Raw genomic sequence first — 16,419 nt, 5'->3', positions numbered from 1 at the left:
GGCGCGGCCCGGGCGCCGGGGGGCGGCGGCTTCCTGTGGGAGGGGCCTGGCGCGGCGGTTCCGGCCTCCGAGGAGGGGTGTCCCGGCTCCCGCCCGAGCTGGGTGGGCGCGTCGCGGGCCGAGCGGGGGCCGCTCCGAGGTGGGCGCCCAGGCAGCCTCGGGTGCAGCGGGAGCGAGTCCCTTCGGAAGGGGAGAGGAGCTTAGGTGCCCAGGGATGGAGGAGCGTGATCTTTGTGGAGGGATCGGGACCTGAGGAAGGGGCGACTTGGGACCGAGCTGGAAGGGGGTGCCTGAGAATGGGCGTATGGCAGGGGAAAGAGAGAACTCAGGAAGAAGATGCTGCCTGAACCACATCTGAGAGTCCCTTCCTTCCTTCCTCTTTTGAAATGATTGCTACCCGAGACTCTGATTTCGTCCCATTCAGTTTTTAAACTTCAGGAGGGATCACGGAATCTTGATCGTCTTGCTTTCGTCGCACCCACTTAGTCCTGCTTGGGTAGGGTTGCCACTTCTTGGGAACTTAGCCCTTCAGATCGTCTTTCTTTGAGATTCCTTTCCCTGATCAGGTCATCATCAAGGCTTAAAAAAAAGAAACGTGGGCACTTTGCTTTGCCTGTAAAATAGCTTTTTAGCCTGAACTGTTGACCGCGACCTAGCCCAGCATTACCTCAGCGACATAGGGACTGCTGAAATCTTGGACAGAGGAGTGTCTCCTTATACTGCTTTATGACTTTTCCTCTTTCTTCGATTTAAATTATTCAGCATCCCTTACCCTGTGACTCTTTATCTTGACAAACCGTAACTAGTTAGGGTGACTAAGTGTGTTGTATTCCTTAGCACTGTGACCTGGTTCATGATTTCGAGATTGAATACTGTGTTAAAGCTGTTCATCCTCCTCTTTCTCTTAATGTTTACTAAAATTTGCAGAAGTGAAACGAGTTGCAAGAATGCAGTATAACTGGAATGAATGTTCAAACGGGACATTCACAGGAGCCAGAGTCGTTTTGGGTTACAAGCAGGGGAAAAAAAAAAAGTACTTTGCTAATGTATTGTGAGTTCAAGCTCTTGGAGTATTTGGCAAACAATTTAAAAGTTAATTTTTGTAGCAGCCCCGTGAGTTAGGTTGAGAAGGTGGTATTCCCATTTCACAAGGAACAAACAGACCTAAGAGAGATGACTTGATTTTGTAAAACAATTTATTGCTCTTTCTTGTTTACTGGTCTCTTTCTTCCTGCTGGACTGCATATCCTTCAAGGCAGGTTTCATGTTTTATTTGGATACTAGCCTAGTGCTTGGCAGGTTGTGGGCACTTGATAAATGTTTGGTGAATAAATGAATTTCTAAAGGTCACACAACTGTAAGTGGCAAACAAGGAATTTGAACCCAGATCTTCTATCTTCTCTTTTTTCTTGTCTTACAAACTTGCCATTTTGAGTTATTGGTCTATATGAAAATGATACGTATAAGAGAAAGGCTTGGATTGACTTCTCAGTCTCTTTCCGTTAATGATTTCTTTCCCATTTATAAAGAACTTATACTAACATCTCATTTAATCTTTTTTTCCCCGAACCTCAAATTTGTCTGTAATCATTAAATCTTCTCTGTGATCTTGTGAAGATTAGTATTGTCCCTATTCCACAGATGAAGAAGTTGAGGCCTGGTGAAGTCTTTACTTTAGATTCCAGGCTGGGCGCAGTGGCTCACACTTGTAATCCTAGCACTTTGGGAGGCTGAGGCTGGAGGATCGCTTGAGGTCAGGAGTTTGAGACCAGCCTGAGCAAGAGTGAGACCCCGTCTCTACTAAAAATAGAAAAAATTAGCCGGGTGTGGTGGTGCATGCCTGTAGTCCCAGTTACTCAGGAGACTGAGGCAGGAGTGTTGCTTGAGCCCAGGAGTTTGAGGTTGCTGTGAGCTAGGCTGACGCCATGGCACTCTACCCAGGGCAACGGAGTGAGACTCTGTCTCAAAACACACACACACACACACACACACACACACACACACAAAATTCCAGAACTAGTAAATGACTGAGCAGGGACTCAAGTCCAGGCCTTTAATCTCTAGACCTATTCGTTTCTATTTATAGAAGTGATAGAAAGTTTTACGTTTAAATATTTTTTCAAGTATAAAAAGTATGACATTTTGAGGAAAATGTAGTATAGGTCACAGAAAAAAACTGTGACTAGAGAATGTGAGTAACCGAAGTTTAGAAAAACCTGTAGTATATCATAGCTGCCGCTTCCTGGGTAAACATTCCGTTGATTCAATGAATATTTATAAGGACCTACTTTTTGCCAGGCGTCATAGAGTTGCACTGTGCTGTATGGTGTCCCCTAGACACAGTATGCTGTGAGCACAAAATACATTCCGGATTTTGAACACTTAATATGAAAAAAAAAGTAAAATGTCTCATTGATACTTTTTATATTATAGTAAATGATTGTATAAATATATATTATGCTACAGATGATAACATTTTGAATTTATCAGGTTAAATACAATATAATTAAAATTAGTTTTACCTTTTTCTTTTTACATTTTAAAATGTGTTTCTAGAGAATTAAAAAATTCTGTATGTGGTTTGCATTTGTGGCTTCCATTTTCTTTCTGTTGGACAGAGCCGTGTAAATGCCTGGGATATATTAACAGCAGTACACAAGAAAGGCAAAAATCCCTGCTCCTTGTGGATCTTAAATTTTAGTGGGGAAAGGCACAATAATAACTAAGTAAAACCCATATTATTTTGTCATAAAGCAAGGAAGTGGGATGTGGGGTGGTGGGTGGGGTTGTAGTTTTAAATAGGATCCTTAGAAAAGCCTCCCTCAGAAGGTGACAGTTGAGGCAAGATCTGAAGGAGGTGAGGGGAAGGACCATGGGGCTGAAGGGGGTGGGGAAAAGGGTCCAGGCAAGGGGGACAGCGAGTTCAAAAGCCCCTGGTGGGTTTGGGGACCAGCCAAGAGGCCAGTGTGACAGGAGGGGAGTGAGCAAGCAGGGAAATGGAAAAGAGGAGGTCAGAGTGGTGCTGGATGTGGGAGGAAGATGGGCAGGTTGTCGAAGGTCTCGTGGGCCATTGTCAGGGTGCTTGTTTTCACTCAGGGTGAGTTGGGGGCCATTGGAGGGTTTTGAGCAGTGGAGGGGACACAATCCAACCTGCATTTTAACAGACTCACTCTGGTGGCTGTGTGGAGGGAAGTAAGTGTGGCCAGGATGGAAGCAGGGAGACAAGTTATGGCTGTTGCCATAATCCAGGTGGGAGATGCATCCTGGGTCTATGTTGAAGTCCAGCCGGCAGGATTTGTGGATGAGTTGAGTTGGATGTGGGGTGTGAGAGGAAGAAAGGATTCAAGGGTGACTCCGAGGTCTTTGGCGTGAACAACTGGAAGAATGGAGTTGTCATTAACTGAGATGGGGAAGCCTGTAGGAGCAGTGGGGTTGGGGCTCAATTTTGTTATACCTAGTAGGAATCCACGGGGAGGCTGTGGGCAATTAGATCCGGAAGTCTGGAGACAAGCCTAGGCTGCAGACATACATGTGGAAGCTGTTAGCATGTGTATAGCATTTAGAGTTAAGAGAGTGAACGAGGTCACCAAGGGAGTAGTGTGGATACACATCCAACAAGAGTGCTTCTTGCTAGAAATTAAATTTTGAAATAAATCTCAGTGTATAGTATAGTAGGTGAAGTAGAACAAAGTATTGTAGTGTTTCTCTGGAAACTTGGTTTCCTCTCCTTTTCACTTTTCATTTAAAGACCCTTTTGAAAACCACAAGCTAATGGGTTTCTTCTTTTTTCAGGAGGCTACTCTTCCAACTGTGCATCTTTGCAGTGTTGCCGAAATCAATTGGAGGGCCAATTTCTAGAATTAGTCTGGCTTTCTGGGTTGGCAACCAATTTAGAGACCTCCAGGAAGGATGGATAATGGGTTTTTAATGCTGAAAATATGTGTTGGTTCTACCAAACATATAGAATGCGTGTTGTCAGGCATACTACCATTTTAGATGATTGAAAAAAAATGACCTCATTGAGGTGAAGTGACCCTCAGGAGGTCATGTAGCTAAGAAATGAAAGAGCTGGTATTTGTATCTTGGTCTCTGAGTCTGGATCTGGTTCTTCTACCACTTGTCATTAGTAAGAGAGGTGGCGTGGGCATATGGACATAAACTCCTACTCGAAACAAATCATTGAGCTTCTTTTGAGTGACTTTGAGTCACTTAGGATTATTATGGACTCTGGAATTTCTGAGAGGTGGAAACAGAAGAGATCTTGTTTCCCTTAGATTCCAACTGGAATCTTTTTTTTTTTCCAGAAGGTTGCAGTTCCCTATTTCTGCTCTTCCTTTCCCCTCCCCAGTTTATAAATAAACCTTCAGTGATTTAAGTCACTACTACTATTAATAATTACTTCTAGGAAGATACCACGTACCGAGACAGGGCAATCTTGACCCAGGGCCAATCCTCTTCCTCAAGTCACCCATGCCTTTTGCTTCTTGTTTTGTCATGAGACCTGCTTTCCAGCCAGGCTCTTTTATTCTTGGCCCATAATTCCACTGTGCTTCCAATGATACACCTCCTCCCTCCTTCTTTCTCTTTTTTATGTGCTCAGTCTTTGTAAGGATGTCACCTGGCAAAGTTCGATAGTGTTTGATTGTTTTTCAATATGGGCCTTTGGAGAATGGAAGATAACTCAATGCTAGACAAAGGACAGAGGCCAAGAAAGCAGCTCAAGTGTTGGGTAGAACTGGAGAAGCATGAGAGTGAAGGGAAGGAGGGATCTTGGTCAGACCCTTCTCTTGCCCATCTTTCAAGAAGTGGCACTGGGCAGGCGCAGTGGCTCACACCTGTAGTCCTAGCACTCTGGGAGGCTGAGGCAGGAGGATCGCTTGAGCCCAGGAGTTCAAGACACCAGCCTGAGCAAGAGTGAGACCTCATCTCTGCAAAAAAAGAAAAATTAGCTGGTGCAGTGGTGTGCATCTGTAGTCCCAGCAGCTTGGGAGGCTGAGGCAGGAGGATCCCATGAGCCCAGGAGTTTCAGATTTTGAGGTTGCTGTGAGCTGTGATGATGCCACTGTACTCTAGCTGGGGCAACAAAGTGAGACCTGTCTCCAAAAAAATAAAAAATAAAAAAAATGAAAAGTGGATGCAGGGTTGATTTTATAATTATTAATAAGAAGCTCTGCCTGTTTCTACAGCTGGTTAATTAGAAGTAAGATCTTGGTACCAGTGAGGAGTTTCTGCTTCTCCCTGACTCATTCTTCGACACAGGTCTTTTCATCTCAAGATTCAGTGTTCATTGGTTTCTTGCCTCAAAGCTGGGTCAAAGAATTTTAGGAATTGAGGTGCTTGCAGTCCCAGAGCTTAGAATTTTAGTATCAAGGAGAAGTTAATTAGTTTGCAGATGATAGTCAAAGAGCACTTACTATTTGCTGTTTGCTTTACCTGATCTCAATTAATCGGTAACATAATCTTATAAAGTAAATACTATTAAATACTATTGGGGTCATTTCACAGATGACGAAGCAGATTTAGAGAGGGTAAGTGTGATATTGTGAAATATACATATCTGGTTTTCCTCCCATTTCCAAGCCTACAGCTCCTAAAATCCTTGAAATTTCCCAATTCCTAGTGTCTTTTTGTATGCTAATGATTGACCGGTGGCTGGGCCTCCCAGGTAGCCTCTGGGTGGGGGCTGGTTGCCAGGGAAACCAACTGAAGAGATTAGAGGGTTGAGACCTTCAGTCCTACCCCTTCCCACCTCTGGGGAGGGGAGGGGGGAGATGAAGGTGGACTTGATCACCAATAGCCAATCATTTCTACCTAATGAAGTTTCCTTAAAAACGCCAAAGGACAGGATTTGAGGAGCTTCTGGGTAACTGAACACATGGAGGTTGCCGGAGGGTGGCAGGCCTCGAGAGGGCGTGGAAGCTCTCTCCTCCCTCTGCATCTTGCCTTATGCATCTTTTCATTCGTATCCTTTGTAATACCCTCTATAAGAAGTTGGTAAATGTAAGGCAAGTGTTTCCCTGACTTCTGCAACTGCTCTAGCAAATTAATCAAACCTGAGGAGGTAGTCTTGGGAACCCTGATTTACAGCAGGCAGAAGCACAGGCGAAACAGCCTGGGGCTTGCGATTGGCATCTGCGGGACATTCTTGTGGGACTGAGCCCTCAATCTGTGGGATCTGCGCTATCTCCAGGTAGGCAGGGTCGGGGTTGAATTGAACTGGAAGACACCCAGTGGGTGTCCACTGGCTACAGAATCGGACACTTGCTTGGTGTGTGGGGAAATACCCCCATGCATCTGGTGTCAGAAGTATTCTGTGTTGTGAGAGTATAGTAGGAAGAAACTGTTTGTTTTCTCCTCTTTATCCTCTTAGTAGGTAACTTGCCCAGTATCACTCAGGCGAATGAGTGGTTAAGCCTCTCTGTCTCAGAAGACTGACGGGTCTGAAAGGATCTTGCTGAAGTAGGATGATAAGAGTGATCAGGTGCTTCAGCTATTGCAAGAGCTGTCACTTGCTAAATCTGATGTGTGTTTGCTTTCTCCCATCACAAGTTCTTCAAGGATCTATTTAAAGGGGATCTTGGCCGGGGTGGTGGCTCATGCCTTTAATCCTAGCACTTTGGGAGGCCGAAGCAGGAGGATCGCTTGAGGCCAGGAGTTCAAGACCAGCCTGGGCAACATAGCAAGACCCTGTCTCTGCAAAAAATTTAAAAATTAACAGGGTGTGGTGGCATGCTTCTGTAGTCCCAGCTACATGGGAGGCTGAGACAGGAGGATCGCTTGAGCTCAAGCGTCCAAGATTGCAGTGAGCTATGATTAGGCCACTGTGTTGCAGCCTGGACAACAGAGCAAGACCCTGTCTGCAAGGAAAAAAAAAAAAGCTGTCTCAGAGCAAGATATCCAAGCTCCTGGAGGGGTTATTCACTTTGTATTCTCAGGGCCTGGCCCAAAGTGGGGTCTAAGAGCATCTGTTGAATAACTGACTCTGGCTCATGACCGGGCAGGATGAGTAAGAGGCTGGAAGAGCCACAGTCAGAGGGCTGACTGCCTCCTGCTGAAGGGGCATTGCACCCTTGCAGACCCTGGGCTGCAAGAATCAACCCTTCCTAGCAACCCTAGTGTCCATCAATTGATGAATGGATAAGAAAAATATATATCCATACAATGAAATATTGTTTAGCCATAGAAAGGAATGAAGTATTGATACGTACTACAATGAGGCTCAACCCTGACAACATTATGCTAAGTGAAGGAAATTCGTCACCAAAGACCACATATTGTGTGGTTCCATTTATATTGAAATGTCTGGAATAGGCAAATCCCATAGAGACAGAAAGTAGATAATGGCTGCTAGGGGCTGGCAGCAGGAAGAAATAAGGAGTAACCGTTAGTGGTACAGGGTTTCTTTTGGGGTGATGAAAATGTTCTGGAATTAGTGGTGATGGTTGTACAACTCTGAATATACTGAAACGCACCGAGTCGTATGCTTTAAAAGAGGGCACTTTATGGTATGTGAATTTCAGTAATAATAATCAAAAGAGTGAAACAGTCCTGTTTCAAATGTGCCCTTGGTGGCCTGCGGAAGCCATGTGAAGGTTGTCGTGCAGGCCCCGTCTCCTGGCTGCTGTGCTGCCCCCTCATTCAGCCTCCCCTATTGTTTCCAGGTGGATATGTTAAAAACATTTCTTCCTGCTTTTTTGATCTCAGGTATTTCAAGTATTTTTAGCCAAAAAGGACCATGGTAGATCTTTGTTGTCTTTCTAGATATCTCTGGAAACACTGAACCAGTAGGTGGACCCTCAAAATGCTTAATTGTTCTAATGAGAAGGACTCTAGAATGATTGCCCTAGCTAAGAGTGTCTTCTCTTTTAACAGCCAGTGGATTACAGGCAAGGAAAGCTGGGTTTTTAGAAAGTTTTTAATGTATTAACTAATTTAATAGAGACAGGGTCTCGCTGTGCTGCCCAGGCTGGAGTGCAGTGGCTATTCACAGGCGTGATCATAGCTCACAGCAGCCTCCGGCTCCTGGGCTCAAGGGACTACAGGTGCGTACCACAGTGCCCAGAAACTTTTTTTTTTTAAGAGTTTATTATTTAAAAGTAAAGATGTAATGTCAGGTGTGTTTGTGTTGGAGAATTGTTGCCCTGGTTCTTTGGCTCCTTGCTTGGAAAAATCGCAAGCAGGGCTGGTGCCATGGGGTGATGACAGACACTTAGCACTTCCACACAGGCAGCTTCGATTGCAGGCTTCGAACATACAAAGCGAAAGTATGTTTCTAGAGAGGAAATTGATCTGTCTCCGCCAGTGGAGAAGACCCTGGGGTCTTAACACATTTCTACTTTTATGTCTACATCTTATGATACGCTAAGTTGTGGGCGGAATATTCATTATTTTCCTGGGAAAAGGGTGGAGAGTTCTTGGAGCTAAGGGCCCTCCCCAATTTTATCTTTATAGGGTAACTTCCAGGGGTTGCCATGGCATTTGTAAACTGTCATGGTATGGGTGGGTGTGATTTTTTACTATGCTAATGTATGTTAATGGCAGAAAGGTTACCTCTGGTCATGAGCTCCTAGTTTCTGCATGTGCTGCTGGCCAGGAAAAGTCCCTAACCTCAAGTTCTGGCTGTTGAAGGTTTGGTTCTAGATGTTCATTGGCCTCCTCATTCTCGCCTCCCCCTGCTCTTTTCCTGCGGTTAGCACTGCCAACCTGTACCTCACACTAGGGCCACTGTCTGTTCCCTTCAGTGCAGAGCTGATGAGCCCTGGAAGCTGGTAGTTCAGGTCGTACCACAGTCTAACTCTGAGTGCAAGGACAGTTCCTCTTTCGGAGGTGAGCCCAACAGTGGTGTCCGTGCAGGCCCTGGGGCGTGCCTACCTCAGAGGAGGGAAAAGGAAGACATTGGAGAGGAGGAAGGGCCCAGCAAAGTTGAGAAGGAAAGCGAAAGGGAAAGGAAAAGGAGTCCTCTGTGTGAAGATCAGACAGGGGCCACCTGCTAGTCTTCTGAGATAGCCCTTCTTGCTTCACTCTGTCACTTTTCATTAAAATAGGCCCTTTATTCCCAAATTCAAAAGCTAATCAACTGTCGTGTTAGTAAGTAGTGGCATCAACAAATTATTTTAAAATGCACCATGAAAAGTACTCATTTTCTTTATGATGACATAAAGCAAAATGATACATTTAGGATTTTTGTTTTGCATCTGGAATCACAATTAAGAAACAACAATTTCTGGAAGACCACGCATCCTGTGACTGCAGTGGTTATTTCTTAAGGGAAGCGAACCTGGGGGTCTGGGGCAGGTGGGGGTGGGAGTTGGGGATCCCAAGGGTGTGCTGCCCATATGCGGAGGGCCGCCAGTTTCATTCTGAGGTCAGTTGAAATCCACATTTTCTGTCGCCTTTGTCACTGATTGTATTAGTGTCCTGTTGCTAATTTGTGTAACAAATTACTGCAAACTTGGGTGGCTTAAAGCAACAGAAATTCATTGTTTCCCAGTTCTGGAGGCCAGAAGTCTGAAATCAAGGTGTCAACAGGGCTCCGTCCTTCTGAAGGCTCTGGGAGAGAATTCTTTGCCTCTTCCAGCTTGTGGTGGCTTCAGCGTTCCTTGGCTTGGGCTGTATTCTGTCATTCTGTGTTCTCACATGTCCTCCCCTGCGGTTCTGTCTTCTCCACTCTCTCTTTTAAGGACACTAGGCCTACCTGAAATCCCAGGATGAAGAAATCCTGAGATTCCCTAACTTAATTACACCTGTAAAGACCCTATTCCAAATAAGATCACATTTGCAGGACCCAGGGGCTTAGGACTTAGCTTTGTGGGGGCCACAGTTCAACCCACTACACAAATTGAATGTAGACAGGGTGTGCTCTCATTAAAATGAAGTAAGGCTATCTTTCTATAACCTGAGTTGAAAAGAAGCCTTTTCTTTTTTGAATTTAAATTTTATTTATAGCGGGAAAAAAAATAAGAAAAACAAATTTTATTTATGCCCCAGATGATACATGGACATAGTTAAAAAGTCAAATAGCATCACAAGGCTTATAATGCAGCAGCAGTTCCTTGCTCGATCCCTTTTTATTCTTGGTTCTTGTTCCATTGTGGTAATGACTTTTAACTATTTTAGCTCTCCTCTGGTATTGACTTTTATATTTCCAAATGATATCCTTATACTGTTAATTTCTTCCCTTGTCAGTTTTATCTATTGTCTTTGAACTATGGAAGATGAAGATTAGCTCTCTTCCTGGCCAGTCTCCATAAGATGGAGACTCCATTTTCTGATTACAACCATATTGCAGCTTTTGATTAAGTCGTTTATACTATTATGATTATAAATGCTATTCACAGCTGAACTAGGAGTGCAGTGGCACAATCAGCTCACAGCAACCTCAAACTCCTGGGCTCAAGTGATCCTCTTGCTTCAGCCTCCCAAGTAGGTGAGACTATAGGCGCTGCCACCACACCTGACTAATTTTTCGATTTTTTGTAAAGACAGGGTCTCCCTCTTGCTCAGGCTGGTCTCTAACTCCTGATCTTAAGCAATTCTCCCCCTTGGGCCTCCCAAAGTGCTGGGATTACAGGTGTGAGCCATTGTGCCCGGCTTACTTTGGATATTTCTTCTGTGACGTGTTGTCTGTCTTCTTCTGGTATTCCAATTATGTGTATTTTGCAACTTCTGAAATTGTCCCACAGTTCTTGGATGTTCTGGTTTTTTTCCATTCTTCTTTCTCTTTGCAAAGCAATTTGGGAAGTTTCTATTGACATATCTTCAAGCTCACTGATTCTTTCCTTGGTCCTGTAGGGAACGGGAAATACCTTTTTGTCACTCATCCTGTGTTCATGGCTGAGGCCCTTAGAACAAAAGAAAGGTTAATGAGAGGAAAACATGCAAATTTATTTAATATAAATTTTACATGACATGGGAGCTGTCATAAGGAGATGAAGACCTGAAAAATCAGGTAAACTAGACCGGGCATGGTGGCTCACGCCTGTAATCCTAGCACTCTGGGAGGCTGAGGCAGGTGGATTGCTCAAGGTCAGGAGTTCGAGACCAGCCTGAGCAAGAACGAGACCCCGTCTCTACTAAAAGTAGAAAGAAATTAGTCAAACAACTAAAAATAGAAAAAAGTTAGCTGAGCGTGGTGGTGCGTGCCTGTAGTCCCAGCTACTTGGGAGGCTGAGGCAGGAGGATTGCTTGAGCCCAGGAGTTTGAGGTTGCTGTGAGCTAGGCTGATGCCACGGCACTCTAGCCTAGGCAACAGAGTGAGACTCTGTCTCAAAAAAGAAAAATCAGGTAAACTTGTGTGTTTTATGCTTAGGTTTGATGAAGAGTGGACAAATACGATTGGACAAAAGGAGTATGATCTAATGGTAATAAACTAGGGGAAATTTAACAAGGCCTATTTCTTTAGATTTTTCTCTGTGTGCCTGTGTCTCCAGAGATAAGGATGTTCCTTTCCTTGGGGTATAGGGAGAGCACCTCTTAAATGAGGGTTATTTGATCTGTTTCAGGAGTGGTCAGAAAATCCTTACTGGTTTTATGACCTGCTTCAGGGGATAAGGGTGGAAGGTGAAGGTGTTTAATGACCTTACTGCTTCTGCTGTTTTCTCAAATGCCAAGGTGTCATATTTTGGGGTATCGTGTCCTGAACCCAATCAGCCATGTCCTGTCTGCTGATGAACTCATTGAAGCATTGTTTGTTTCTCTTACATTGTTTGTGATTTCTAGCATTTTCTTTTGATTCTTTCTTGCAGTTTCCATATCTCTGCTTGTATTACCCATCTGTTTTGCCTGTTGTCTACTTTTTCCATTAGAGCTCTTAACGTATTAATCATACTTATTTTGAATTCCCAGTTTGATAATTCTAAAATGTGTCCTATCTGAGTCTGGCTCCAATGCTTGCTTTGTCTCTATTTCACACAGTTTCTTCTTGCCTTGTAATTTTTCAGCGAAAGCTAGACATGCTGCCTTGGGTAGTAGGTAAACAGGGCTTTAGTATGGGGGGTTTAATATTAATCTGGCTAGGAATTGGTCCGTGTTTAATGATTGCTGTAAGTGTAGCTACCAGAGGCTTCACATTCCTCTAGTGTCCTTGTTTTTGTCTCCCCTGTTATCTTTGGTCTTCTTTAGAAACTCCTTCTTAAATAGAGTGTGAGCCTTTCAGCTCTTTCAGGTGTAATTCCCTGTTATTATACTGGAGCCCCGTTGGCGAAGTATGTGGGAGGGCAAGCATTCTGTAACCTCATGATCAAATCTCAGTCTCTCAGTGGGCCTGTGTCCCTGGGCTGTGACTTTCATTAGTGTTGACTATTTTTCTCCCGTTAAGTGAGATAGGAAGGTTAGAAGGGGCTGGAGTCAGGTACATGTCTTTCCCCCAGGTGGGAGAAGGCTCTGGTAAAGTCTTTTCCCCCAAGAGGGTATGCCATTGTTATGGGCATAGTTCACTCTGGTTACTACCAGAGCTGGGAGGAGAGCTTTCTTGGTTCTTTACCAGAACCTTGTAGGCCAGGACTTACTATTTTTTTTTCCCTATTTTATTCACCAGTATATCACTAGCACCAAATGCAGTACATAGTACATAACAGAAGCACAGTAAATATTTGTTGAATGATTGAATGAATGCCTTTAAGCCCTAGAAATTGTTTTACCTAGATGTGGGAAATTTCTCAGATTTAAAATGGTAATAAACTGATGACCTTTCTCTGAGTGAAGTTACTCCCCAATTTAGTGTTTGCTTATTGGAATCTGCAGTGCGTGTGAGTGTCTCTGTCATCTAAAACGCTACCTACAATGGGATTGTTGTACACTAGCTGTTCTTAAGCTTTTTGACTGTAACCTTTAGTAAGATATACATTTTATACCGTAACCCAGTAGACATGTATGTATAAAATACATTTGTCTGAAAAACTGTTTTATAAAATAATGCTTTCCTTTATTTATGATGTACTTCTATATTTTCTACTCTGTAAATTTATATTTTATTTTTTAGAATGCTTGTCAAAGGCCAGAGTGCTGGCTTATGCCTGTAACCCTAGCACTCTGGGAGGCTGAGATGGGAGGATCTCTTGAGGGCAGGAGTTTGAGACTGGCCTGAGCAAGAGTGAGACCCTGCCTTTACAAAAAATAGAAAAAATTAGCTGGGCATGATGGCACTTGCCAGTATTCCCAGCTACTCGTGAGGCTGAGGCAGGAGGATCGCTTGAGCCCAGGAGTTTAAGGTTGCAGCGAGCTATGATGACACCACTGCACTCTACCTGGGGCGACAGAGCGAGACTCTGTCTAAAACAACAACAACAAATATATAAAATGCTTGTCAAGAGTTACATAGAGGGTACATTCAGAGGAAATCTGTTATTTGGGGTTTTTTTTGAGAAATTTGGGTAAATCTACCAGACTTAGTAAAGGGAGAAGTTTTGACTTCCCCCTCCCAATAAATCCATTACTCCCTCAATAATGAAATTCTTTGTGTATGTACAACTGTTGATTATATATATATATATATATTTTTTTTTTGAGGCAGAGTCTCGCTCTTTTGCCCGGGCTAGAGTGAGTGCCGTGGCGTCAGCCTAGCTCACAGCAACCTCAAACTCCTGGGCTCAAGCGATCCTCCTGCCTCAGCCTCCCGAGTAGCTGGGACTACAGGCATGCGCCACCATGCCTGGCTAATTTTTTCTATATATTTTTAGTTGTCCAATTAATTTCTTTCTAATTTTAGTAGAGACGGGGTCTCGCTCTTGCTCAGGCTGGTCTCGAACTCCAGAGCTCAAACAATCCGCCCGCCGCGGCCTCCCAGAGTGCTAGGATTACAGGTGTGAGCCACCGCGCCCGGCCTGTTGATTATATTTTAAACATTATTCTCCCTCTTCCCCCTGCCTGCCCCAGACTTATGCTAACTCAGTTTTTTTGGGAGTAATTAGGATGCAAATACTTTCTTTTGCTATTAGCAGGGGAAAAATGACATGAGTATGTGTACAAAGTCATCTACTTGTGTTGCTGAGACAGGTATAGTGTAAATTCTGGGAATTTGGACCTAATACACATTAGGAACCATGTATAAGATGGGACCCTGAGACAAAAGCTAATGGGTTTAAAGTACTTGGACTGGGATGGGATCTTTCTTAACTTCCACAGTGAGGGTTATTTTTCTTTATATATAAATTGCAAAGATTTTACAATTCAAAATACCTACCTTGCAAAATGTCAGGGTGGTTATCTTGCTAATTGGATCTGCAACTCCAGACAAAGCTCCAGGAACATCATGGATCACTGTTAATAAACAATGGGCTGTCAGTGTGAAAGACATGGCAGAAAAAATCCTTGGTGGTGGTATCTACCTTGTTTTTCCCAGTTGGCTTTGTTCCTTCCAAGGCTTCTTTAGAATGTGTCCGATTGATTTTTGGGGCCCTGAAGTGTAGATCAAGAGATTTGGTCTTTCTCTTATTTAATAGGCCATGTGGGGGCTTCAGGTTTCATTCTCTAAGAGTTAAGACCAAAGGCTATAAACAGCTAAAGCTCAGGAGAACAAGCTAGTTCAAAAACTACCGATAGTTGAGTTGCCTTAGGAAAGAAAGAGTCCCAATAGATGTAAAGATTTTGAAAATATTCTTTTATTTGTAAAGTCTATAAATAATGGATTTCCAGCTTTTAGTGTTTTAAAAGCCAGTTACTAAAAGCCCTGAGGCTTAATTTATGATCATTAATCTTCCCTTCATTACTCAAGATATGATCTTTTTTCCCTTAAAATTATTGTTCAATTATGAAGAAGATCAAACATATAAAATGGTTCAGAGACTAAGATAACAAAAAGTCGTAAAAACCACCATCTGGATTTAATGAATATGAACATTTTGCCATATTTGCTCTGGAACTTTTTTCTTTAAAAGATAAAATGCTATAGATACAGTTGAAGTTCCCTTGGTCTCTCTCCTCACTCCAATTCTCCTGCCTCCTCCTCCCCTACCCAAGAGGGAAATTCTGTTCTGAACTTGGGATGGTTCCTTCCTGTCCATGCTTTTATACTTTTACTACAATTGTGTGTCCACTAGTGGACACACTGCTGTATACAGCAGTATACATATACGTATACAGTATACGTATACAGCAGTATATGGAGTTGTTTTGTGTAAGTTCAAGTGTAGACCAATGACACCATACTGTACTTAGGCTGCCACTTGCATTTTTTTTTGTCTCTTAGTGTTATAGTTTGGGATTTGTACATGTGGCTTGAATTCATATATTTCAGTTACTATATACCATTCCATTTTAGAAATTATCACAATTTATCTATTTTCCCATTGATGGATACTTAGGTTGTTTACAATGTTTTGCTATTATAAGCATCGCTCTCATGAACATCCTTAAACACGGCTTCTTCTGTGTTTGTTGGAGAATTTTCCTCTCACAGATGCCTGGGAGTAGAATCCCGGGGGTTACAATATACGTGTCATGAAGTCTATGGGAGGTTGTCAGGTGCCATCTAATGTGTACCTTGTGCAGCAGTGTGTGAGCCTTCTCGCTAACACTTACTGTCAGATTTCTCATCTCTTTCTAATCTGATGGGTAGCAAGGAGAGTTCGTCTTTTTACTGGTTCACCAAAACAAATTTAGTCTAAGGGAGTCAAAACACCATCTTTTTAAATTTCAGAAAATTGGTGTTCAAATTCATTCATTCAGTAAATATTTATGGAGTTCCTACTAAGAGCCAGGTACCATTTTAGACACGAGGGCTGGAGGGCTAACAAATGAGACAAACATCGTGGCCCTCGATGAACTTACCTTCTAGTGGAGGGAGACATGCAATAAATACAGTAAATAAATACAGTATGTAGCATGCAGTGATAAAGGACAAAAAGTGAAATAGAGAAGGAAGGCCCCTTAAGAAAGAGACCTTTGGCTGGGTGCGGTGGCTCACGCCTGTAATCCTAGCACTCTGGGAGGCCGAGGCGGGCGGATCGTTTGAGCTCAGGAGTTCAAGACCAGCCTGAGCAAGAGCCAGACCCCGTCTCTACTAAAAATAGAAAGAAATTAATCGGACAACTAAAAATATATAGAAAAAACTAGCCGGGCATGGTGGCACATGCCTGTAGTCCTAGCTAGTCTGGAGGCTGAGGCAGAAGGACTGCTTGAGCCCAGGAGTTTGAGGTTGCTGTGAGCTAGGCTGATGCCACGCGACACTCTAGCCAGGGCAACAGAGCCAGACTCTGTCTCAAAAAAAAAAAAAAAAAAAAAAGAAAGAGACCTTTGAGTAAATGCCTGAAGGCAGTTGGGGAATAAGCCCTCTGTGGATACCTAGAGGGAGAGCATTCTAGAGGAGGGGGTGGAATGCAAAGACAGGCGGGAGCATGTCTGCATGTTCAAGGGGGTGGGTGTGTGGGGGATGAGGGGGCAGGGAAGTGGCCGATGAGGTCAGAGTAGTATGAGGAAGTGAGA

General features: G+C 43.5%; 1 protein-coding gene across 3 annotated transcripts in view; it reads left to right on the top strand.

Moving 5' to 3' along the window:
* Positions 1-16,419, top strand: part of WWP2 (WW domain containing E3 ubiquitin protein ligase 2) — a 134,182-nt gene that overhangs the window by 204 nt on the left and 117,559 nt on the right. The gene's annotated exons all lie outside the window — the stretch shown is intronic.

This window comes from Propithecus coquereli, unplaced genomic scaffold, assembly GCF_000956105.1.
Source record: "Propithecus coquereli isolate 6110/MARCELLA unplaced genomic scaffold, Pcoq_1.0 Scaffold67, whole genome shotgun sequence".
Taxonomy (NCBI): domain Eukaryota; kingdom Metazoa; phylum Chordata; class Mammalia; order Primates; family Indriidae; genus Propithecus; species Propithecus coquereli.
Note: the sequence above shows the minus strand (reverse complement) of the source record. Positions and strands in the feature narration are given on the sequence as shown.